This window comes from Caloenas nicobarica, chromosome 18 (assembly GCF_036013445.1).
Source record: "Caloenas nicobarica isolate bCalNic1 chromosome 18, bCalNic1.hap1, whole genome shotgun sequence".
In the NCBI taxonomy this organism is placed as follows: domain Eukaryota; kingdom Metazoa; phylum Chordata; class Aves; order Columbiformes; family Columbidae; genus Caloenas; species Caloenas nicobarica.
In genome coordinates, this window is record NC_088262.1 from 11,796,837 (window position 1) to 11,821,510 (window position 24,674).

The following is a 24,674-nucleotide window of genomic DNA, read 5'->3' on the forward strand; positions in this document are numbered from 1 at the left end:
AAATTAAAACTGAACATAAAGTTTTATGAAATATTTCTACTAGCCTGGTACATACTGGTACACATCAATTGTCTTTTAGTGATTCATAACAAATATTACTCTATATAATTAATACATTAAACCTAAAAGGTACTTCGTAATTGAAATTCTTTGAGATGTTCTATCAAGTGCTTATTTACCTAGATAATTTTATGCTATTGTTACCTACTATATATATTATATTCCTTCATTAGCTAATTTTCCCACAAATCTGAAAATATGTTTTCCGTTTGCTTCATATGATAAACAGGCTTGGCTTTAGATAGGTGATGACTAGCCCTCACAATTTGTTCCAGTGTTTGGTACAAACAAACTAGTTGAACTTTCACTGCCTGGTATTAAAACATAGAAAACATAAGGGTGCCAAGAATACCTCCACGTAAAAATCATGTGTGAGAGCCTATCTGCTTAATTTACGGATCTTACTTGTGTCTAAATTTTTAGATGTCTAATGAAACAATCTATCTAAGTGGCTATGTGTATGTGGCTTTGAGAAGTATGCAGCTGTGCAGCTGTGTGAATTACAGGTGAAGGTACAGCAGGAGAGGCTTTTGAAACCTCACTTGGGCACACAGGCAGCCTGTTGATGGGGGATGTCTTCAGAGACAATACACCTCTGTCTACAAAAGTAATTTACTTTATTAGGATGTCTTCAGCAGATACTTAGAATTGAGGCAGAAGATAAGTGTCTGACAACATGACCGCTTTCTGGATAAATATAAATTACAAATGCACAGGCTCTCTGAAACTTTTCTGAATTCCTTCAGAGCAACTTCCGACATGAGTTCAGATGCAGAGATGGCAATTTTTGGAGAAGCTGCTCCCTATTTACGGAAGTCTGAGAAGGAGAGAATTGAAGCCCAGAATCGCCCATTTGACGCTAAGGCAGCCTGTTTTGTAGTGGATGAAAAGCAAATGTATGTGAAAGGTACCATACAGAGCAGAGAAGGTGGCAAAGTCACAGTTAAAACACAAGATGATACAGTAAGTGATACCAGCTGTTACTCATACATGATCATCCAGTTCAGGCAGTTCTCTGGCTTAGATTTCTTCTCCTTTTGTTCCCTTCTGGTTTTGTCAGACTGTGACTGTAAAGGATGACGAAGTCTTTCCCATGAATCCTCCAAAATTTGATAAAATCGAGGACATGGCCATGATGACCCACCTCCACGAACCCGCTGTGCTGTACAACCTCAAAGAGCGTTATGCAGCCTGGATGATCTACGTAAGTACCAGCAGCAGTCTTCCTTTGGGGAGCTGGGAGGAACTGCTCTGCCAGGCTAAGGGGAAGGCAACGTGCTGTCTCCCTTCCTCGCAGACCTACTCGGGTCTCTTCTGTGTCACCGTCAACCCCTACAAGTGGCTGCCGGTGTACAACCCGGAGGTGGTGTCTGGCTACCGAGGCAAGAAGCGCCAGGAGGCTCCTCCACACATCTTCTCCATCTCTGACAACGCCTATCAGTTCATGCTGACTGGTGAGTCATTTGGCAAGAATGGGAAACCCTGATATACACAGGGCTGGCTGCTTGGTCAAGGAAGACTTGACAGTTCAGGCATCTTAGGTGTTGTTCTACTCAGTGCTTGATGGCAACAGCTCCCATAGTCCCATGGCACAACTCGAGATTAGACTGCCTGTGGCATCTTAATGACCTCTGTGCTGTCAGATAATGGAGGAAAGGCAGTGGCTATGGCTTTCTGCCCACTCTCCTAGTAAGGAATTTAAAGAAACATTATGGAAGGAACATAGGAGAGAATCTGATTCTGATTAAACTATTTAAGCCAAGGTCTGTAGATTAAAAAACAAACAAACAAACGAAAGGTAAGTGGGAAACCTTATAAAGAACCACCGCTTGGAGTTAGATTTTTGGCTGCTCCATTCCTCTGTGCACAAAAAAGTCTACCGGCAGACTAACGATCAGTTAGTTATGTCTGATGAACAGAAGACCTTCACATCTCGTTTGAATAGCTCTTTCTGTGACTTTGTTTTCAGATCGTAACAATCAGTCAATCCTTATCACGTGAGTATATTTTGGTATGTGTGACAAATCTGACAGAGAAGTAAAAATGTTTCCTGTTTCCTGTAACAATTTAATATTTTCATTTCAACAGTGGAGAATCTGGTGCAGGGAAGACTGTAAACACAAAGCGTGTCATCCAGTACTTTGCAACAATTGCAGTTACTGGTGAGAAGAAGAAAGAGCAACAGCCCGGCAAAATGCAGGTATATCATTGGCTCCCCCGTCTAGTGCTTCCCCAAAACTGTGCCTGCAGAGCAGAAACTATCAATGCATACTTTTGAGGTGCAGGACTATCAAAATGCAGAAAGTGTAGTACAACTGAGGAGACAGCCAGGATGCACAGGGCAAGCACACTTATTTAGCCTCATTTACCCCTGCCTCCATCCCTCTGAACACTAGTGGAACTCTACTTAAATAAGTATTTTCTTAATGTAGGAAAGGCCCAAGACTCAGTTTCTCTCTACTCTCCATTTACACAGGGCAGGTCTTCACCGGGGAGAGGAAGATAGTGTAAGACAGCAGTTTTCTCTGTGCTGACTGTCTATGTATCTATCCATTATTATTCTATGAGATTGGCCACATCCACAGCACCTGAGCGGCTGCAAGTGCAACACAAGCAGTCGGTTCCCACTGTCAGGCGATTGTGCCATTCCTATTGCTTGTTTCATTCCTATTGACAGGGGACTGCAGGAGCCCTGAGCTCCAGAGTGGTTGTGCTGGAGTCAGAGTCATTTTTATTGCATCAGGTAGTAGTTTCTGTTGCCTTGTTCTCCTGCCTGTGGTCAACGTAACAGTCCTGAGAGGCAGCACAAGAAAAGGGACAGATTTGGGACAGCTGCGACCACTTGTCTGACAGTTAGAAAGGAACCTCAGAAAGGATCCTTCCAGGGAAGAAAGCACATACTCTGATGCCCCTTTCTGCTGAGCAGCCCAGCTGCTGTAATCAGAGCCCATTGGTGCATTTGCACGGCTTGAGTTTCATTCCCTAGTACGGAGCATGCAACAAACATCCTTGAGGTACAAGTGCATGTCACCAGTCTGTGAGATGGTATGTGCATCAAAGCGGGTGACACGTGTCAGCATGTTATTTGAGTACCCAAGGGCACAGCAGAACCTAAGGAGATTCCAAGGCTGAATATTCTTTTCACACTCAGGCAGGTGTCTGTGATTGACGGGTTGTTACGGCCAAGGCAAGCTCATCACAAGCACTCTTTCCATCAGCAGCATTTCAGAATCTCCTAGGCTCAGCTTTCACCAGCTGCTCACTATGCCAGGACTGATCTCAGAAAAACTTTGATACAGCTAAGAGATGTACTGACCATGTTTGATATAAGGAAAGTCACCTGGTTCTCAGGACAACAAGCTGTTCTGCCCTCTTCCAAGTTTATTCACAGAATACTCTGGCTTTTTGGTATTTACAATCTCTGTAACAGTAGTATTTGCCTCTTCACAAGAACATTAAATAAAACATTCAGGTTATAGTTCTGTGTAGCCCAGTATCCGATCTCAGATGGAGGCTGAAACCAGACGCCAGGCAAGAGTGTATGGATAAGGGAAGCATGTAACAGCATTTCCCCAGAATACTTTCTCAGCTTCCAGAGCTTTGTCACCCAGCCTGTAGAAAGGACTCCAGAACGAACTTGTATAAAGAATTGCTGCACCTTCTTCCATGCTGTTTTCCATGCATGATGCTCCCTTGTGAGTTCCCTGGTCAAAGCTGTGCACTAAAAAGGGGTGTGGTGTTGGTGTAAGACAGCTGCATTTACACATACTTCTCCTCCTCTCTTCTCCTCTCCTCTCCTCTCCTCTCCTCTCCTCTCCTCTCCTCTCTCCTCTCCTCTCCTCTCCTTGCCTTTCTTCCTCCTCTTTTCTGAAGTTCATTTAGAAAGCTGAAAGAGACATGTGGGAGAGCATTACTCTAGGAATTTGGTAATTTTTATGAAAAAAAATACAGAGACCTTCATATAGTACTGTGTTGCCTTAATTTTACAGGATCCACCTTCACGGTGGACTAATAAAAACTAATTTGAACCCGTTGTGCCATCTGCAGACAGAGTTGGGAATGGCACTCCCTCTCCATCACAAGGCTCTAAAGGCTACACTGAACACCATGTACAAAGATTCAGCAACCTGAGCTGTGCCACTAATCTTTCATCTGGATAAAACCTGATTTTTTTTCTCATTCTTTCTTTTCCATCTCTGTCTTGGAAATTATCCCTGGAAACATTTTCATGCCCTGAGTACATAGAGATCAGTCATGACTTTGCTAGAAGCCTTGAGAAAAGCTTTGCTCTGTGATTCCAAAAAAGCACATGGTGACTCTGCTTCCTGAACTGCATTGCACAGAAAAAGAGAGATGTAATGTCACAGAAGCTTCTTTCCTCCCATATTTTTGCAGATAACAAGAGTGATACAATACATGTTGATTGTTCCTTCTGCAGTCATGCAGCAAAAAACTCGAAGACTTTCTGTTCCCTGTTTTTTTAAGTTTGGTATTTGAGTCTCAGGCTTTGTCCATATCCCACTCTTCTTTTTGAAGCATGTCTGCATTCAGAAAGGCTGTTGCTTGTTTGAATACAATTGCAAAACTTTACATTCTGCCTTGCTAGGTGCTTCCTATTAAAGGCTGTACCTCTGTGTGTCCTGGGTTCAAGAAAACTCCAGAAATAATTCCATAATTTTCATATTTTCTCTAGCTATCATGGTCTTTGTGAATTGCAACACAGAAGCACCTCTTGTGCAGATTTCAAACTCCCTGCTAAATTTTAGGTTAAAGTTTACATGTTAGAAAAATCTCCTTTTCAATATTTGTTATTAACCAGTAGTGAAGTTTTATAAGAAGGTTTTTTTTCCTGTAACTAGGGAACGCTTGAGGATCAGATCATCCAGGCCAACCCACTGCTGGAGGCCTTTGGCAACGCCAAGACCGTGAGGAATGACAACTCCTCACGCTTTGTGAGTTCATTTCAGATTTGCCGGAATGCAGATATCTAATACATGTCTTATCCATTGATTGCTATAACAAATGGGTTCATCTGTACTGCTTGATAGGGAAAATTCATCCGGATACACTTTGGAGCAACTGGCAAGCTGGCCTCTGCGGATATCGAAACCTGTGAGTTGGAGCAAGTCAGTGCATGCAGAATTTGTGCATTTATGATCTCAAGTTTACCAGGAGACTAACAGCATCTCTCTTTTGGTTAGATCTTCTGGAGAAATCCAGAGTGACTTTCCAGCTGGCCAGTGAAAGGAGCTATCATATTTTCTACCAGATAATGTCCAACAAGAAGCCAGAGCTCATTGGTGAGTGCCAGCGGTGCTGGGCTTGGCTATTTCCGCTGTGACTTGCTGCAGTGCCATCAAAGGTGTCCTGTATACCTGCAGATCTTCTCCTTATCTCCACCAATCCCTACGACTTCCCCTACGTGAGCCAAGGAGAAGTCACTGTCGCCAGTATTGACGACAGCGAGGAGCTGCTGGCAACAGACGTGAGTACGGTGGCCTGGCCCCACAGCCCAGGAGGCCCAGCCGAGCCAGGGCCATCAAGCACCAGGCCCTGCAACCCCTGTGCTGCGGGCAGGGGAGAACCCCCACCTCCTCATGACAGCACCGGTGCCTGTTAACAGCACCCTGTGCTTCAGCCCTTCTGCTCCTCTGACCTTCCCCAACTTGCCTGTGGCCTCTGCAGAGCGCTGTGGACATCCTGGGCTTCAGCCCCGAGGAGAAGGTGGGGATGTACAAGCTGACTGGGGCTGTCATGCACTACGGGAACATGAAGTTCAAACAGAAGCAGCGGGAGGAGCAGGCAGAGCCAGACAGCACAGAAGGTAGTGTTGACTGCAGAGTTTGGTTGTGAACTGCACCAGGAGACAAGCTAGTAACCCCATCCCACAAAGTGCCCAACACTTTGAGAATGATTTTCCCTTCCAGAAACTAAATTTTTTAAGTTTGTTGCAAGTTCCACAAAGTCAATTATTCAACTTATGCACTTCAAGGAAACAGAGACATAATAAAGATGAAGCATTGCTGCAGCCCTCGAGGTGTGGAACAGGAATTTGCTACAGCTGAGGCACCACCTGTGTTAGAGAGAAAACATTCTCCACGGGACTGTAGAGGAGCTTCCCTTGACAATAAATGCATTTCAGTAGCACTGAGAGTAGGCTCCTTGTAGCAGAAACATCATAGAAAACCAGGACACCTTTCTTTGTCTCTTTTAAAATAATTTGCTATCTCTGATCCTAGTGGCTGACAAAGCTGGCTACCTGATGGGTCTGAATTCTGCTGATTTGCTCAAGGCTTTGTGCTATCCCAGGGTGAAAGTCGGGAATGAATATGTAACTAAAGGACAAAATGTCCAACAGGTACTTAGACAGATGATCAGCTATCCATTTTATTCAGACGGCTCTTTCAACTTTAAAGCTAACTCAACTTTCATTACTCTCCACGGCTGTGTTTCCTACAGGTGTACAATTCAGTGGGTGCATTGGCTAAATCAGTCTATGAGAAGATGTTCCTATGGATGGTTACTCGAATCAACCAACAGCTGGATACCAAGCAGCCCAGACAGCATTTCATTGGTGTCCTGGACATCGCAGGCTTTGAAATTTTTGATGTGCGTTATGGTAGGCATGCTTGCCCATTGATGACTTCTCCAAACTAACTACCATTTTTTTTTATTTTGAATTTACAGTTCAACAGCCTGGAGCAGCTGTGCATCAACTTCACCAACGAGAAACTACAACAGTTTTTCAACCACCACATGTTCGTGCTGGAGCAGGAGGAGTACAAGAAAGAAGGAATTGAATGGGAGTTCATTGACTTTGGGATGGACCTGGCTGCCTGCATTGAGCTGATTGAGAAGGTACAGGAAATCTTTTCATTTTAGGAGAGCACATTTCTTTCATGGTCATTTATTTTATTCCAGTTATTCTTAATAAATTGACACATTACTGTTGAATTACCCTCTCACGTAAGAGGCAGTTTATACAATCAAAGCTTTTGGACAGGCTGCTTCTGCACAATGATTTCCTGAACAACATGGCTGGGATGGCAGGAAGATGGGGTACACAATGCTAATTTGATGCCTTTAACAAGACTGCCTTTAACAGTAAAGTGAACTTCAAGTCTTACTCCTTATAGTAATGGATAGAATTAAGTTCTTGGTTCTAGCAACACAACTCTTTCTGGCCCCTCTGTCGCTGCCCACTGCTTCTGCACTGGCGATCTTAATGGGAATCAACCCCTCACTGCTACGTTAAAAGCCAGCAGCCAGTGGTTGTGCACAGCACTTACATATCATGTGCAAATCCAACATGCACATACCCAAACATCTTCCTTCTCAGAAGCATACATGTATCTGTTCCCAGCACCGTCATTCATGCCCAGTGCCCAGTGACTGATTCAGCCATCCCACATGCATGTTCACTGCTCAGTATTCATGCCCATGGGTTACACCTTTTGACATATGAGCCTCGCATTTCTTGCTAATCTCCTACACTTCCCACCACATAACAGCATCTACAGGCCGCACTACTAGTCACAGCTAGTGCCTGTTGCCTATTGCTCTGTTTAACACCCAAAATCCACACTTACTGTTCAGTATTCACACATTTTGTGTCACATATCTATGCAATACACAGTATTGAAGCCAAAGGAATCAGAACACCTATGCTGACCTAAGGCCGTAGTCTCTTTTGTAAAGACAGGAGAAAAGCAGATACTTCTAGGAAGCAAATAATCTCCTTACGAAGTATGTTCTGTTGATGATTCTGTGAAATGTCTTTATAATACTTCCATTGCAGAAGAGCAATATGGACAGCTAACTCAGATCTAGATTCTGTTTTATAGATGCCTACAGTTAGGCAAGATGAATGCTAACCCCAGAGCTCTGAGACAGCAGCCACACCTAGAGAGCAAATTCTTCATTCAAAGCATGGCATTCCTGCCCAACATCCACCTCCTGTGGCTGCTGCTGCTCTGGAGGATCCCTTATGCTAGCTCTGGCAGCTGTCTAGCTGAGATCAGATGTAAGCATCAAATGGCATCTTATTTAATTAAAAAAAAAAAAAAAAAAGAAAAAAAGAAAAAAAAAGGTTCATACAAAGAAGGAACTCCAAGAATTCTCTCTAGGCCAAGGAAGTGCAGGTCACATCCGTGTCTAGCAAAATGAGAGGATGTGCTTATCTGCACTATCAGGAGATACCTAATGTTGCTCAGATGAAAACTCTGATGTCGCTGAGAATGTGCCTACATTTCTGTGTTGAAATACTTCCAATTTTAAATAGAATTCTGAGACAAATTGAAAGTCTACGGTTGTTCTACAGTCCCAAATTATTGCCATTTACACTCCAAATGAGCGTGAGGAAAATCTGATCCATCATGCACGTTCACTGGAGACAGAACACAAGTTTGTCAGATTTTAGTTATCTATCCACATTCCTGAGGAGCCATCAAATTAAGTTCACGTTGACAATTGCAACCTGATAGCTTTGTAGCAGACATACACAACAGCATCAGTACCACAAGCTGGATGCTGAAATGTACTTACTAACGATGTAGCATAAAGATGATTGAAACAATTGATTATAATACATATATATATACAGCCTTTCAGTAAAAGATGTATGTAAACAGTATTGTCACATTGCTATGTTCATGAGTAATAGCTTGAGCAACACAATCATTATAGTTTGCCTAATTATTATAGTAACTAGTGATGTATTAGGACATTGTGCAGTACAAATTAGTCACTGAAACAAGGCACAAATCATATGCAAGGTGACATTTTATTTACTTTTTTCTCCCCACCACTTATTTTCTTCATGCATTCATATTTCTCCCAGCCCATGGGCATCTTCTCCATCCTGGAAGAGGAGTGCATGTTCCCCAAGGCAACTGACACCTCTTTCAAGAACAAGCTCTATGACCAACATCTGGGCAAGTCCAACAACTTCCAGAAGCCCAAACCTGCCAAAGGCAAGGCTGAGGCTCACTTCTCCCTGGTGCACTATGCTGGCACAGTGGACTACAACATCTCTGGCTGGCTTGATAAGAACAAGGATCCTTTGAATGAAACTGTTGTGGGGCTGTACCAGAAATCATCCTTGAAGCTGCTGTCCTTCCTTTTCTCTAACTATGCTGGTGCAGAAACAAGTAAGTTATTTTTCAGTGATGATCGATAAGGCAAGAATCAACTAAAATCTACTCCTGCTTCTCCTCTCTGTGGTATACCATAGACTATCATCTGCTAATGTGACCTTGTTTTTGCGTGCACCCAGATATGCCAAATCTAAGATACCAACATGCAGAATTGCTGAAAACACCACATTCATGTGGTGCAGATAAGTAAAATTCAGCAAGTCCAAATCAAAGTGACAGGAGGTATATGTTTCCTGACTTGCTGTGTTGAGAATCATGTGCATGTTTACTCATCCTCTAGGCAGGTGACAAATATACATGCAAATGCAAGCACTTCATAGTCTTTGGGGACAGAGTTTTGTTTCCTGAGGTGAACAGGAACAACTAGAAGGAGACCATGGAACTATTTCATATCCACCTGAACAGTCCTGGTGTTGCCAGGGAAAATGAGAGACAGATAATTTAATTTAGAAGTCCCCTAGGGGCATCAGAGAGCAGTCCAATCTCTTGCCCTTTTTGAAACTGAAGACCATCAAGTTGGACAGTCAAGACTTCTGCCTTACCAAAAATGGCCACACAGATTTCTACAAAAAAGTCCCCAATATTCTGGCAGCCCGCATGCTAGGCAAAAAGAAAAGACAGTATACAGTAGTAGTCAACTCAACCATCAGGCATATGGACAGCAGGGTTTGAGGCTGAAGAAAGTCCCTGCAGCTCAGTTTGGCTGACACGACAATATGTCTGAGCAAGCTCCTAGGAGATAGTGGGGATGAGTCAGCTGTCATCCTTGCAGGTATCATCAACATAAGGAAGGTGAGAAGAAAAGGTTGTGGGGATGAAACTTTCAATAAGGTGTGAAATTCAGAGCATAAACACTCAATTTAAGACACGATTTAATTGGCTTCAACATTGCAGCAAATATGAAAAGGCACTAAGCTGTTTGGACTTGTATTCCTGAGACTATGATTTCCTTCCTGCCTTGGGGGTGCCTTAACTCAGAATAGAGCCTTATTCTTCACCTGGAACATTCGATTAGGAGATTTTTCTAAGGAAGGCTTCACCACACTGATAAATGAATGTCCACTGCTGAGCCACATTCTTGCAGCCCTTCACATAATTAAAAACAAACAAACAAACAAAAAAGGAGGAGATCTATAAGTAAAAGCAATTTGACTAGTAGTACTGAGTACACTATTATGAAACTTATGTCAGGCCATAGTGCTCCATATCACTAAAACCATACACATTATGATGCAACCTAAATCCTGCATCTGAGAGCAAATATACCATACACTGATCAACAACCAGCTAGCAGCAGTTCACTGAGACTCTCATGAAGCAGTGAGTTAATATTTAAAATTGAAAATTAGTTATTTCATTGGCCCATTACCAAAGAATGGAAGGTGAGGCCTACAAAACATACTGCTTACTCTAACTGTTCACCCCCTATCTACTTCCAAGGTGACAGTGGTGGAGGCAAGAAGGGAGCTAAGAAGAAGGGGGGCTCTTTCCAGACCGTGTCTGCTGTGTTCAGGGTATGTGAATTTCCTTTTAAATGAGCCATGAACCAGTGGATGCCCCATCATTGTAAGTGTTCAAGGTCAGGTTGGACAGGGCTTGGAGCAACCTGATCTAGTGAAAGATGTCCCTGACCATGGCAGGAGGTTTGGACTTGATGATCTTCAAAGGCCCTTACGGTCCAAACCATTCCGTGATTCTGTAACTCCTTGATATTGAATAAGAATGCAAAACCTTTGTAGCTTAAAGCTCAAACCCATATTTTGTTCTATCACAGGAAAACCTAAACAAGTTGATGACTAACCTGAGAAGTACTCATCCTCACTTTGTGCGTTGCCTGATTCCTAATGAGACCAAGACACCTGGTAAGTCCATCATTATACTCTGAAGGCACGGGACTGAAGGGAATCGGCTTGCTTAGCTTCCACACCAACTTCTTCCAGAACAGCTCCCTTTCCATGGGAAGTTCTTGTGAGGGTTGGCCTACAGGACAGTGCCCAAGTAAACCTTCTTGTATTGTTTACTGTGACTGTAAAACTTTGAGCATTACATGGTCCATAACACTCACCTGTCTTTACTTAACACGTGTACAGAGCTGAAGATGATAAAGAGGAGATTGATTACAGATTATGAAATTGCCTGTTGAGGCTAACAGCATTAGCAAATCCCTAACAAATGCCTGGTTTTTAGGACCACCATGTCATACAGAACCGCTGGGTTCAGCCCAAGACCATTTACTGATTTCTAAATATTCAGTGTTAGGATCTGATTCACTGAGCTGGAAGACTGTCAAATAAATTATACATCGTTTGTAGAATTCCATGTACAAGCTGCTGGGTGCTGCTAGCACTTGGAAAGCATTTTGATGTAAAGTTACGTTTTTTCCTTTAATTAACTATCAAACTCTCACAAAGGATTCAGTCTCTAAGAATGGTCAAGTTCAGGAGTATTTTCATGTGGCCATTAAATTAACGTACTTGGGGAGAGAGTTGCCTGTGTGGGTTTTAGGAGTCTAATCATTATGAGGTCTGATACTGGCAGAATGAAAACGTAGATACTAGTAGAATGTAGCAAATGGAACAGGAGTACCAGAAAACAGGAGCTTAGCAGCTGTTTAATCTGCTCAGGAAACAAAAGACAAATTTCAGAACATTTCTTGCCTTTCTCATTTATGTCTCTCTGAGTAACTCTGAAGACCACAAGCAGGATTTAAGCAACATGCATATGTATGACATTCACATTTCAGCCATCAGCCAAACTCCTTTTATACTCAGTGGAGAGAAGCTGGCATTTTAAAGTATGATTCATCTGGCTCCTTTTATACATTTATCTTTAGATGAGATTAATCACATCCTAGAAAAAAAATTGTTTCACTCCCCTGACTAAATGAAAGCCCAAATGGAAATGTCCACACTTCATATCCTAAAGTGAGGAAAGAGGAATCCCACTGGAGCCTTAACAGTTGAGAAAGTGTAAGAGGGCAATTAAGGAAACCTACTAAAATAGAAAGGCATATTTGAATGAATGATTTTGCCAGGTATGGCTGTCATTTTCAGGTTCAGTTGGTTGTTTTCACAGAGGTGACTCAGAGGGAATCTTGACTTTTAAGGAAAAAAAAATGTAGTACTGTGTGAGCAAAATTAAGGATGGTGGAGTGAAGGAAGAGAAACTGGACATCTTCTAATTGTTGGATGGTTTTAGGCTGCTTATGCATGACTTTTCTAACAAGTCCTTTGGGTACACCTTTATTGATTATGCTGAATGATAGAGTTAAGCATATGGACCATTATGTACTAATTAATGTCTCTAGTCGCTGATGGAAATTCCTTCATGACAAAGTGATTCCAAGAGGGTTTTATTCTGCCAGTTGTACTTCGTTTATAATATTTGGGAATAAGATTTAGAAATACCATTGATTATTATATCAAATAGATATTTTAGGAAGAGAAAGATAATTCTTTCAATTTTAATCAACTGTCCTCTACAGGCAGACTGAGAGCTTTAAGCGACCTGCTTATCCACTCCTGTTTTGGAATCTATCTATCTATCAAATCTAATCAAGTTTGAGTATAGTCAACACTTGTATGGCATATCCAAGATAAAATCTTAAATAATGTGAAGAGGTGATTGCCTAGATGGTACTAAACTCTACCTTGTGTCACCTCTATCTTTATCCAATGAGGATGCTGATGCTGTTGAAGATTTTTCAGCTGGTCTCCTAATGCGCTCTCCTGCCATTTTTGAGTAATGTGGTCTTAGGCCTTTTGGCCACCGGTGATTCACAAGCACTGCTGGCCCAGGCATTCTCAGTAAAGCTCAGCTCACTGAAGCAACTCTCTGCAATTTGTATGAAAGGAAAGCCCATTCTCTCTTCACTTCCTGCATCTTTAATCAAGAACTGGTTGAATTTTATCAAAAAAGGAAGGTAATTCTGGAATGCTAATACATATGGAGATGCTTTGGAAGAAAAGGAGAGTCATGATGGATGTGTTTTATTTAAGGTGAAATGGACCATTACTTGGTGATGCATCAGCTGCGGTGCAATGGGGTTCTAGAAGGCATCAGAATTTGCAGGAAGGGGTTTCCAAGCAGAATCCTTTATGCAGACTTTAAGCAACGGTAGGTCCTCAGTTATTACTGTCTGTTAAGATAAGGACTCAGGAAACCCACAACTCAGGTGACAAGTCTGGTAACATCATGGAGAGACACCTTCTGAATCAGACTAGATTACTGGCATTTAAGGGAACTAAGTCATTAACACTGCCTTAGGTCACTCCAGTCTTTCTCTCTTTGATCAGACCAGTGATTTCTTGATTTATCAGAAGCAGTATAATTTCTAAATTGTAGTCAATGCCCAATGACTCAAAGAGGTGCAAAATGCTTGTAGTGTAATGAATTAAGCGGCATCAGAGACTGCTCTTTTAAAGTCTCCCAGAGTACAGATAAAAACGAACACACATCAGCACAGCCTCCTTACACTGCACTGACTAAGCATTCAAAAATCCAGGGCTTTGCCAGTGGCCTGAACCTGGCCTGCATCCCGTGCCTTGTTTTCCTCATCTTTAAAAAGGAGACAAACTGGTTCATGTGAACTCTGTTGCTATAAAATGCTGAATCAGAACCGGCTGCTGTTATAGTAAAGTGTAACACTAGCATCTTCCATGCTGAACTGGTATGAAAAGTACCCAAGACCTCTCTGAAAATGCCCTGCAACCTGATGTTCAATAAGTCATTATCTTATCTCAATTGTAAAATTATAATTTGATGTGACAAGTGAAGGAATCTATCCATAATGGCCATGGTCAAGAGCCATAAAGTGCAAAGGAGAAGTGCTGAAGTTCAGAAGGAACTACAATAGAAGCCTAAAATAGAGAATAAATTCACTGCACCATTATCACTGTCTTGATTTTACATATAGCCTTTCAACATAGATTTGAGAATAAGAAGCACTCCAGTGTACAGTCACACATCCTCTTTGATGTATCTGAAGAAACCCCTTCAGAAGGATTAGGTGGTCCTGTCCATGACACAGGATTACCTTAATCACTAAGTAACCTTGCGAAATGCTAGGACTACTGTTAGCATATACAGAATAATACTATGCCATTTTTAGTTTAAACTCAAGAATTCAGTCGTGCAACTTGTAGAGACTGTAAGCAGTGCAAGATTTTAATTTCCTTTGGAATATAAGTGATTTTTGTTAGTAGTTTTAATTCATCTTCAACTTTGAGTAGTGTTCCTCTCATCAATGAAACAAGATGAGAAGAAGCTGACAAGTTCTCACTCTGTTCTTCCTAATTACTGGACCTGCAGACACTCCTAAGTACACACATTAATTTTGTATGTAACAACATACTCTGTTGTTATACAGCCAACAGATTCCTGTGATGAGAAGACGTGTCCACTTGTCATCACGTTCTTTTCAGCCAAGACTGTCTAGATTTCAGATGGCATATTCAGCCACTTTCAGATAACTCAGCTTCCATATATTTTATGAGATACGATGGATACTGTTTTCCTCACCCTGTTTCCAACTAGTGCTTGCAACCTTCTTACCACAGGTACAAGATTCTTAATGCCTCAGCCATTCCAGAAGGCCAATTCATTGACAGCAAAAAGGCTTCAGAAAAGCTCCTTTCCTCCATTGATGTTGACCACAACCAATACAGATTTGGCCACACCAAGGTAAAGTCCTTGTGGAAGAGATGGTATAACTAATGGCAAAAATTTTGTTCATTTAAAGTATTTCTTGCATGAGAAATCAGACTTCACAATGATTAGAAGCGAAATATACCACTAGCAAGTAGTACAGAGAACTTCTCTGGTTCTGGGCGTATGTGTGAGGGGCAGTACTGTCAGCCTTGGGAACACCACACTACCAGAATGACCCAGCATGGCTGCAACCAGAACTACTGCTGCCCGTTGAACTTGTTTATATCAATGCATGTTAGACAGGCTCAGACAAGTTTGGACAGTCAGAATTTTCAGGGGATTTAAGCACACACAAGCCTGTCTTCCATAACCAAAGCAGTGTTAGGTGGGACACTGATTCTCTGATCAGCACAACCAAGGCAGTACTGTCTCTGTACAAAAACCCAAACACCTACGCTAGTGAACAGACATCATATATCCTTCTCAAGCCATCTCTAAGTCAGTTCACAGAGCAAATCTTGAGACTGACATAGATGGGTAGAGTACAGCAAAGAGACAGAGTAGGATATAGTACTAAGTTGAAGGTTAACTCTTTGTTTTAGTAACTACTGATGAGCTAGATCTTCCAAAACCTACACTTGAACAGGCATCAAAAAACACTGCAATAATGTGATTAGATCATGCATAGAGTGAGTTGTCATGAATCACAGGAACACTAAGGATATGAATATTGACACAAAATTTCTCTAGCTGTTAAACCTTTACTCTGCAGGCGTTTTTCCAAAACTAACTTGAACTACCCTGCAACATCTGCCAATGGTTGTGTATCTGCCTAAGCCTCAAACTATTTGACTCTATTTTATGTTGTAGGTGTTCTTCAAGGCAGGTCTCTTGGGACTTCTAGAAGAGATGAGAGATGAGAAGCTTGTGAGCCTCATCACGCACACACAAGCTATGTGCAGAGGTTACCTCATGAGAATTGAATTTAAAAAGATGAATGAAAGAAGGTAATATAAGAAAATACTAACAATCACATTGTGTCAGACCAAAAGTCCAGCTATGTAGTATATGTCTCAGGCAAAAAACTGTCCCCTGGAAAGACCCTGTAGGGGACTACGGTGGGTCCGTGGATTCCCTGATGGAGGGCATGGAAACAGAAATTAGCCTTGAAGATATTAAGGCCTACCCATGAGAAAGATGGGAGCAAACGAGTATCCGGACATATTAAGGTGTACCCGTGAGAGAGAAGGGAGTAGAAGAGTAACATTGATGATAGCAAAATTAGCCAATGGGATGTTACTGCTGTAACTTGTAACCAATAGTGAAGAGACACACGAACTGGTAAAACTGTACAAAAATGCACTTGTGGCAATAAATGGCATCTACTACTTGCATCCTGGAAGAACTTGGTCTATGTTGTTTGTCCGTCTCAACCACGACAACTAATAGTTTCCTTGTTATAGCTTCCCAAATGGCTATTTAGGCATTGGATCATGCAGCTAGACCATGATATTTAGTATCTAACAGTGACCCTTTTCTCCAGGAATGCACTTAACCATTTTCAACCTTTAAAGAACCCTGTGATGGAGATAGTGAACTGAACAAGTGAAAAGGTTTGTCTGAACATCATGTATGATCATTTCATTGGATCACGTTGGTTTTGTAAGGAATGGCATATAATTTCTCTCTGCTCTCATTTTCTTTAATTTTCTTTCATGGCTCAGTCACCTAAGATGAACAATTCTAGCTTGCACAGAGAGAGTACTCCATACTTTTGGTCATCCCAGATACCCTTCCAATTTCAGCTCTCTCCCTTTGAGATGGGATGAATCATGCAAAACTTAGAGTGTAGGCGTGGCAGAACTGGGCAAGCCAAGCAGACTTACTCAAATGTTGTTGATAAATGAAAGCTTTAGGGGGAGCAAGGATTGCATAAATGTATAGGATGCTCTGCCAACCAGCTGCTTTCATGTGTAATACTCTGCAGCATACATTTAGTTCAGGGGCTTTCTGAGCCAGGGGTAGTTTCTAAGCATTCAATAACACTTACTTAAGAATTTCTCTGCAAGGAATTGTCAGATCTCCCCTTGAACTATGGGCATCAACAACATCCTTTAGCATTCAGTACCATAAAAACATTTAATTTTGTTTTCAGTTTCTGTGTTAATAATTTCTAATATGGTATTTGCTATTTTGAGTGACCCAAAAAGCATCAAGCTGCTGTTTCTGCAATTGACAGTAAGTCTCAGGTTTGTCACCTCAGCAGCAGTACTTCAAGGATGTCAATTTTCACTCTGGTATCCACCTAAGCACTTGCACTTTCTTTGAGACTGAGGAAAGTCTCAGAGATTCTCAGGCAACACGCTAGAGAAGTTTGTCTGTTTTGGAGTATTTCTGCCTCTTATATCCAGACATAGTTATTGTTCATGCTACTGAACCAGTCATTCTGTGTTCAAGGGCCTAGAAATGACTCTTTAATAAAAGCAAGGGAGGTGAGGACAAAAGATTCCCACAAAATTTCCTTGAGGAAAATGCTGATGCTGTATGGCAAATAATAAGAGTTTGTTTCCAGCCTAAGTCTCATTAGCCTCATAAACGGTGTTTTCATGTGTTTTCAGAGAATCCATTTATATCATCCAATACAATGTAAGAGCATTTATGAATGTCAAGCACTGGCCTTGGATGAAGCTGTACTTCAAGATGAAGCCCTTGCTGAAGAGTGCAGAATCTGAGAAGGAGATGGCCAACATGAAAGAGGAGTTTGAGAAAACGAAGGAGGAGCTTGCAAAGTCTGAGGCAAAAAGGAAAGAGCTGGAGGAGAAAATGGTGACTCTGTTGCAAGAGAAAAATGACCTGCAGCTTCAGGTTCAATCTGTGAGTAACCTCCATTTTCAGATTCATCCAATATCCTCCTATTCCACTGCTTTATCCCTTCTCTTTTCCATTGTCCTTCATAAAAAGGCATGTAACGAGGTCAGACTCCCCACTGCTTTGTATCTGGTCTTGTCATTTACACCTAAGCAAAGCGAGTACAAAGCACACATAGAACATTACCACCAGCAGGAATACAAGAAATTCTGACTGGGCTCTGTCAATCATCTGTCTCAAAATGCTACTTATAGTATAAGTTGCAGGCTACAATTTAGGTTGAGCTTGACTGTCTTGGCTGAGAGGTTAAAGAATGACGGGAGCAAGGTTAGCCTCATGTGAATAAAGTGGGAGAGGTTTGGGCAGAGACAGTCTGACCTGTGTCATTAGAGTTGGTGGAGCCTATTAAAGGTAGAGTCATCCAACACTCTATGAAAGATGACTTTGAAATGCTATATGGTTTGCAAATGCACGTCTAAAATCATTCTTCCATGAAATCCAGTTTGCCGCCCACCTATTTATCTCACTGATACCTTGTAGGTTCCTTGTTATGACTGAAGCCTGTGAGTCTATTGCATGGTACTGTAGTCAAACCATCTGACCAGCTGAAAGGAAGTGTCTCTACCATGGGATTATGGTCCACTTTCCTAGCCATGACTGAGCAGGACAATTTCCTCATGCTCGAATCATACGTATTACTGTGATTTGCATAGGAAATTCTTCCCTGACTTACATAATCAGTTTCCTGAAGATGGTGCTAGAAAAACATAATGTTGCCTTTTGTCATTTTTATGATAAATAAAACGTGACTTCGATATGTTCTAACAGGAGAGTGAAAATCTAGCTGATGCTGAAGAGAGGTGTGAAGGACTCATCAGAAGTAAAATCCAGCTGGAAGCTAAAATTAAAGAACTAAGTGAAAGAATAGAGGATGAAGAGGAGATGAATGCTGAACTGACAGCAAAGAAGAGGAAACTTGAAGATGAGTGCTCTGAGCTGAAGAAAGATATTGATGATCTTGAACTGACTCTGGCCAAAGTGGAAAAAGAGAAGCATGCAACAGAGAATAAGGTGATAGAGGAATCAGGGAATCATTCTTCCCCAGACAGTTTCCCAAGACAATTTTTAGTTTTGTGAAAAGTTGCAGTCATTCCTAAGTGCTCTGAATGGAAGTGTTACGTACCCAAGGCATAGGAGAGAGGTATTGCCACTTAATAACCTCTGACAGAATTTTTTTTTTTTAATTATATCTTCCTCTTAGGAAAAACATACTTTCTGTGACAGTTTAAAATAGTTAAGAGGTTGTAATGGTGCTTGATAGAGAATTTCCATATTTGGCTTTTTGCAGTCATAAGGAACCAGTATATTTGTGTCTCCTGTGTATAATGGAGGACTAGTATGCTTGTGAGTAGCTCAGCACAGAACAGCTAGGCTGGTCCTTTCTCACACGTGTTGAGGAGAACCAATTTTGCAGATGTCAAACGTTTTCTTATAATTCTCTTAAATATAAGAAGCCCAGGTCTCAGCTGGGATGGACATCCTTTCCTTGACTTGATGATATGATGAGAGTTCTTCCTGACTTGTAAGGTTGAAACTGTCAGTGTAGCAACATCAGGTGTGGCCATCAACTCATTTATCTCCCAGTAAAAGCACAGGTCTTCACGTACATCTCAACAATCAATGTGAAGAGACAGAATTGAGATATATATGTTAGAATTCAAAAGCCGACATCTGTGGTGACAGTGTTCAGTCCTGCTATGGAAACAATACCAGCAGAGATGTAATTACAGCCTTGAGGTTCCCTTCACTGCCGTCACTGAGAACAATACTGGATCCTAAGTTTGCAATTACAGATATGTTGGACATTTCTATATTAATGCTTAGAGGAAATCTAGCTGGTGCTGAGTATTAAGATGAGAGATTTATCAGGTATCAGGGCCACATAGCTAGAGCACTTAGCAGAGTGGAATTCCCTTATCCCTGCTGTCAGGCTTTCCCATCCGAATGAGACAAATGGGAGGCAAGGGTCAGGCAGGCTAATGCACAGCACCTGATGTGTTTGAGATAAGGTTGCTGCTGTTCAATGCTCCATTGAAGTACAAGGAATACGTGTCCAAGATGAAGCTAGCAAGGCTGGTATATCCAGCAGCCCAGGTAGAAGCTCCTGCCCTATGTTTGTGATCACCTGTTCCAAGGGCATAAGGTTCTTTGTCATGTTATCATGTTCCTTTCACTTTTACAAAAAACTTAACATATCTTTGGCTATGCTTGGAATTTGATAACATCTTCTTAAAGAGCTTCACTTGCTGAGAATTTACGGCTGTTTGCCTAGAAAATATATCACAATCAGGAAATAAATTTTTTGATCAAGAACTATTCAGACGCCTTTTGTAAATCCCAGTGGGAAAAGCTTGCAGAGGCAAGTGACAACCTAGTGCATGTTCCAGTGTAGAATTGAGCAGGCTAGGGCTGGTAGTCAAAAACAACTAAAACAAGAATTCCTACCATTGCAGGACCAGAGAGGTGTGACTGTCAGGCATGACACTTGTTGCTACCTTCATCATGAACAACACAGACCTTCTGTGGAGAGCATTTTGACTACATCCATGCAAGATTTTGCAAGGGTGCAGTCACTGTGTTCTCAGTCTGTCATTTCTCAGGGCACCACCTCATAGTATGGATGTTGACTGTCTTAACAGGTTAAGAATCTTACTGAAGAGATGGCAGGTCTGGATGAAAATATTTCTAAACTCACTAAGGAGAAAAAGGCCCTCCAGGAAGCCCATCAGCAGACACTGGATGACTTGCAAGTTGAGGAAGACAAAGTCAGTACACTCACCAAAACCAAGACCAAACTGGAGCAGCAAGCAGATGATGTAAGAAAAAGCTTTTAGGTTGTGTAGCTGGATGCTCTGATGGATTAGAAGAGACTAGAAATCTGTAGTTGGGAGTATAAGCAAGCACCTAAAGCAGCGAAGCCAGCCCTAATTATTTCAGCTAATAAATCATTGGCAGTTGACAGGGTATTGTAGAATCCAGTACATCTTTCATCTTTCCCTGCCTATTTAAACTATGTTCATTACTGGGTATTTCAGCATTGTAGGCTTTTGTGCCCCCTTTTAACCAATTAGCTGGAGCAGTATATCTGTGGCAGTTTGGAGTTCACTGCAGAGTCACTTGTGGTCTCTTACTGTGCAGTGCGGATATACTCCAACAAGTAATGAACACTGGGAATTTGTCAATATTTAGCAGTCTATATGCTAGGAACCGCAGGCACTGAAAAATTTGATTTCTGTATTTTTCAAAAACGTGCATTTCAACTGCACACAGCCAAGCTGTGGACAACTTAAAGTCATAATGGTTGCTCTGATCTTGCAGCAAGACACAGCATAGGAGAAGATGAAAAGTATATACAGGATTGAATTATTTTTTCTATTCAATTTCCAACTCTAGTTAGAATTTTTAAATCAAGTATATTTGATGTGTTTCAAAGTATGTTTCATATTTTAGCTTGAAGGATCACTAGAACAAGAGAAGAAACTGCGAATGGACCTTGAGAGAGCAAAGAGAAAACTGGAGGGAGATCTGAAAATGTCTCAGGATTCCATAATGGATCTGGAAAATGATAAGCAACAGATGGATGACAGGCTAAAAAAGTATTGCACTTTCTGTGCTCTGAATTCTAAAATTCAGATTTTATCTTAACTGTATTGAATTTGCATTCTTGTTCTTTAACAGAAAGGATTTTGAAATTAGCCAGTTGCAAAGTAAAATTGAAGATGAGCAGGCTCAAAGTTCTCAGCTGCAAAAGAAAATTAAGGAGCTTCAGGTAAAGTCTAAGAGTTATTGCTGGTTTTAGTAGCTGGGCACAAGTTCCTTGGAATTGATATTTTTTCTTGGACTGTTCTACAAAATATTTTCCTACACATGACAAAAACTATTAACATGGACTCTAAGTGCTCTTCTCATCTCAGGGCATTTTTACAGAAACTCTGGCCTCTTATCATACATAACTGCGTAAGAAATTTCTTAAGTGAAGCTTGTGGCAGGCTTTGAAAATGGATCAGATACTGAGTTACAACAGTAGAGAAGCCACTAAGAATTACTTTTCGAAGAAAACAATAGAATGTGACATAATCTGTCATGAGTAGGACAGCAATCACCTTCTAAATGCAGAGCCAGAAAGACAGTTCTCTTCAGTCCTATTATCCCATGGTTGCTTATCTTAAGGTTTCTTCCAACTTGCTTACTGATGGAGAGAGGACATTGCTTTGTTTTGGCCTGAGCTTTGGGAAATTTCTAAGAAGTTCACATTCCTTTACATTTTGCAGTGACACATCACCTGTTTCTTCCAAAAAGTGCATAGCATGATGAATCCATTCTGAGCTATAACATAAAATGAAATATCAGATTTTATAGTCACTGTTGTTCCAAAACAGAATATTCCATGTCCTATGAAACAATTCAGCGAAATTTCTAGTGGTACTTTATTCTCTATGCTGATATAAATGGTTGTGAATGCTTCTTCTTTATTCCTTAATGATAATTTCAAATCTGTCTATTCAGAAGTCCTCATTTAACCAACTAACTTTCACAGGCTCGAACAGAGGAATTAGAGGAAGAAATTGAGGCTGAACGTGCAATCTGCGCAAAAACTGAAAAGGAGCGAGCTGACCTCTCCAGGGAGCTAGAGGAGATCAGCGAGCGCCTGGAAGAAGCAGGAGGGGCTACGGCAGCTCAGATTGAGATGAACAAGAAGCGTGAGGCAGAATTTCAGAAGATGCGTCGCGACCTGGAAGAGGCCACGCTGCAGCACGAAGCCACGGCTGCCGCCCTGCGCAAGAAGCACGCGGACAGCACAGCTGAGCTTGGGGAGCAGATCGACAACCTGCAGCGAGTGAAGCAGAAGCTGGAGAAGGAGAAGAGCGAGCTGAAGATGGAGATTGACGACTTGGCCAGTAACATGGAGTCTGTCTCCAAAGCCAAGGTTGCTGCACAGGAAGAAACATTTCTCATCGCTGCCATTGTTCTTCTGAACAACTAGATGAGCTAAACGATATGCTTTCTATCTCTTAACAGAGCAATCTGGAAAAGATGTGCCGAGCTCTCGAAGACCAGTTCAGTGAAGTCAGAACCAAAGATGATGAACATATGCGACTAATTAATGATCTGAACACACAGAAAACACGTCTACAGACTGAGTATGGTGTGTGCCTAGATGAAATGTAATAGTCCTGTGCCAAGTACTTAAATATGCTGTCTGAATGCCTGTGTATTTTATAATATATTCATCACTGGGTGATCTGACAAAACTCAGACTGTAGAATTTCCTCCTGGTGGCAGTCATAGAAACTCCACCCACAGAAACATAAAACCAAACCAAAAGAAGCACTGTCAATAAAAATTAATACGTGTGTTTGTGATCAGTTCATGCCCTTTCCTTTAATGCCAACACATCATTTATCTTTGATAGCTTTTTCCTACTGGTGGGAATGAAATTGCTAGTCTCCCTTCGTTTTACCACATTATATCTTGTAATCACTTTCCATATGGCTAGCTCTTCTCATGTTTATGTTTTATGTCTCATATATCTGTCTAAAAAAGTAAATGTTTTCTCATTAGGTGAACTTACTCGGCAACTGGAGGAGAAGGAGTCCTTAATTTCCCAGTTGACTCGAGGCAAACATGCTTTCACTCAGCAGACTGAAGAACTGAAGAGGCAACTAGAAGAAGAAAATAAGGTGATTTGTTTTAATTTGGACCGACAAATTGTAAAATAAATCAATGAGCTAGAACAATAAATGAGATTTCTCCTCAGAGAAAGGTGGAGATATAAGAATGATGAAACTTTTGAACTTTGCCTTGGAGCAAAACACAGAGAATCATAGAGACATTAGAAGTGAAATAAGGAGGACAATTTAAGTCCTTTTTATCGTGCTATCTGAAGTTCAAAAGCATGAGACAAGTGAAAGAAAATAGCTCTGAGTGCATACCTTACCAAGGCAAAGAAAACATCAGCAGCGAAAAAAAGGAAAGAGAGTCAGAGTGCAAGCTGACCTAGGGTTAGATATGAGAAAACAGTTTAAAGTTTCTTCCACTTTCAAATAAACACCAAACTCTACCTGAAAAGCTTATGGAGAAACTCCTTGAGAGATAATTCCCACCTGTCTGTTGCTGGATACCTTGTGTCTTTGCCTGAAGCACTTGATGCAGATGTGTTTGAGAGGCACTGTCCCAGGCAAGACAGACAAGCGCCTGATCTTGTTCAACAATATCAAGACTGAAACACAGAGTCCCTAATGTTATTCACTTTGTTCATTCTGTTACTCTAGCAACTGTTGCACATGCACAGTGAGATGTGAAATTTTTACCAAAATGCAGTAAAAAAAATCAGTCGCAAATTGTTAATGTTTTGACTTTGTATAATCATAACTGCCCAGGCCAAGAACGCCCTGGCCCACGCCCTGCAGTCTGCTCGCCACGACTGTGACTTGCTCCGGGAACAATATGAGGAGGAGCAGGAAGCCAAGGGGGAGCTGCAGCGTGCGCTGTCCAAGGCCAACAGTGAAGTGGCCCAGTGGAGAACCAAATATGAGACTGACGCTATTCAGCGCACGGAGGAGCTGGAGGAGGCCAAGTATGTAAAGGGATGGTCTGGAGAAAGTAGAATGATATTTAAGCGTAAATGTGAGAGGGAACTGGAGGAAACCAGAATATGCTTGTAGTGGGAATATGCAGAGCAGTGTGCTTTGTAATGTGTTGGGAGTGAAAAGGGGAGTGAGCAGAGGTTTAAAGGAGAAGGAGTAGCGGCTTGGGAGCATCTACAGAAAGGAGAATTTCAGTGCATTAACTATAGAGTTAAACATAGTAGCTGAAAAACTACATTCTTTACACTGCCATAATTGAAACTGTGTTTCTAGTTCTTCTTCACATTGGTATAGT

General features: G+C 41.5%; 1 pseudogene; it reads left to right on the top strand.

Annotated features, from left to right (window-relative positions):
- Positions 1 to 819: 819 nt before the first annotated feature.
- Positions 820 to 24,674, top strand: part of LOC135995934 (myosin-4-like) — a 32,667-nt pseudogene continuing 8,812 nt past the window's right edge.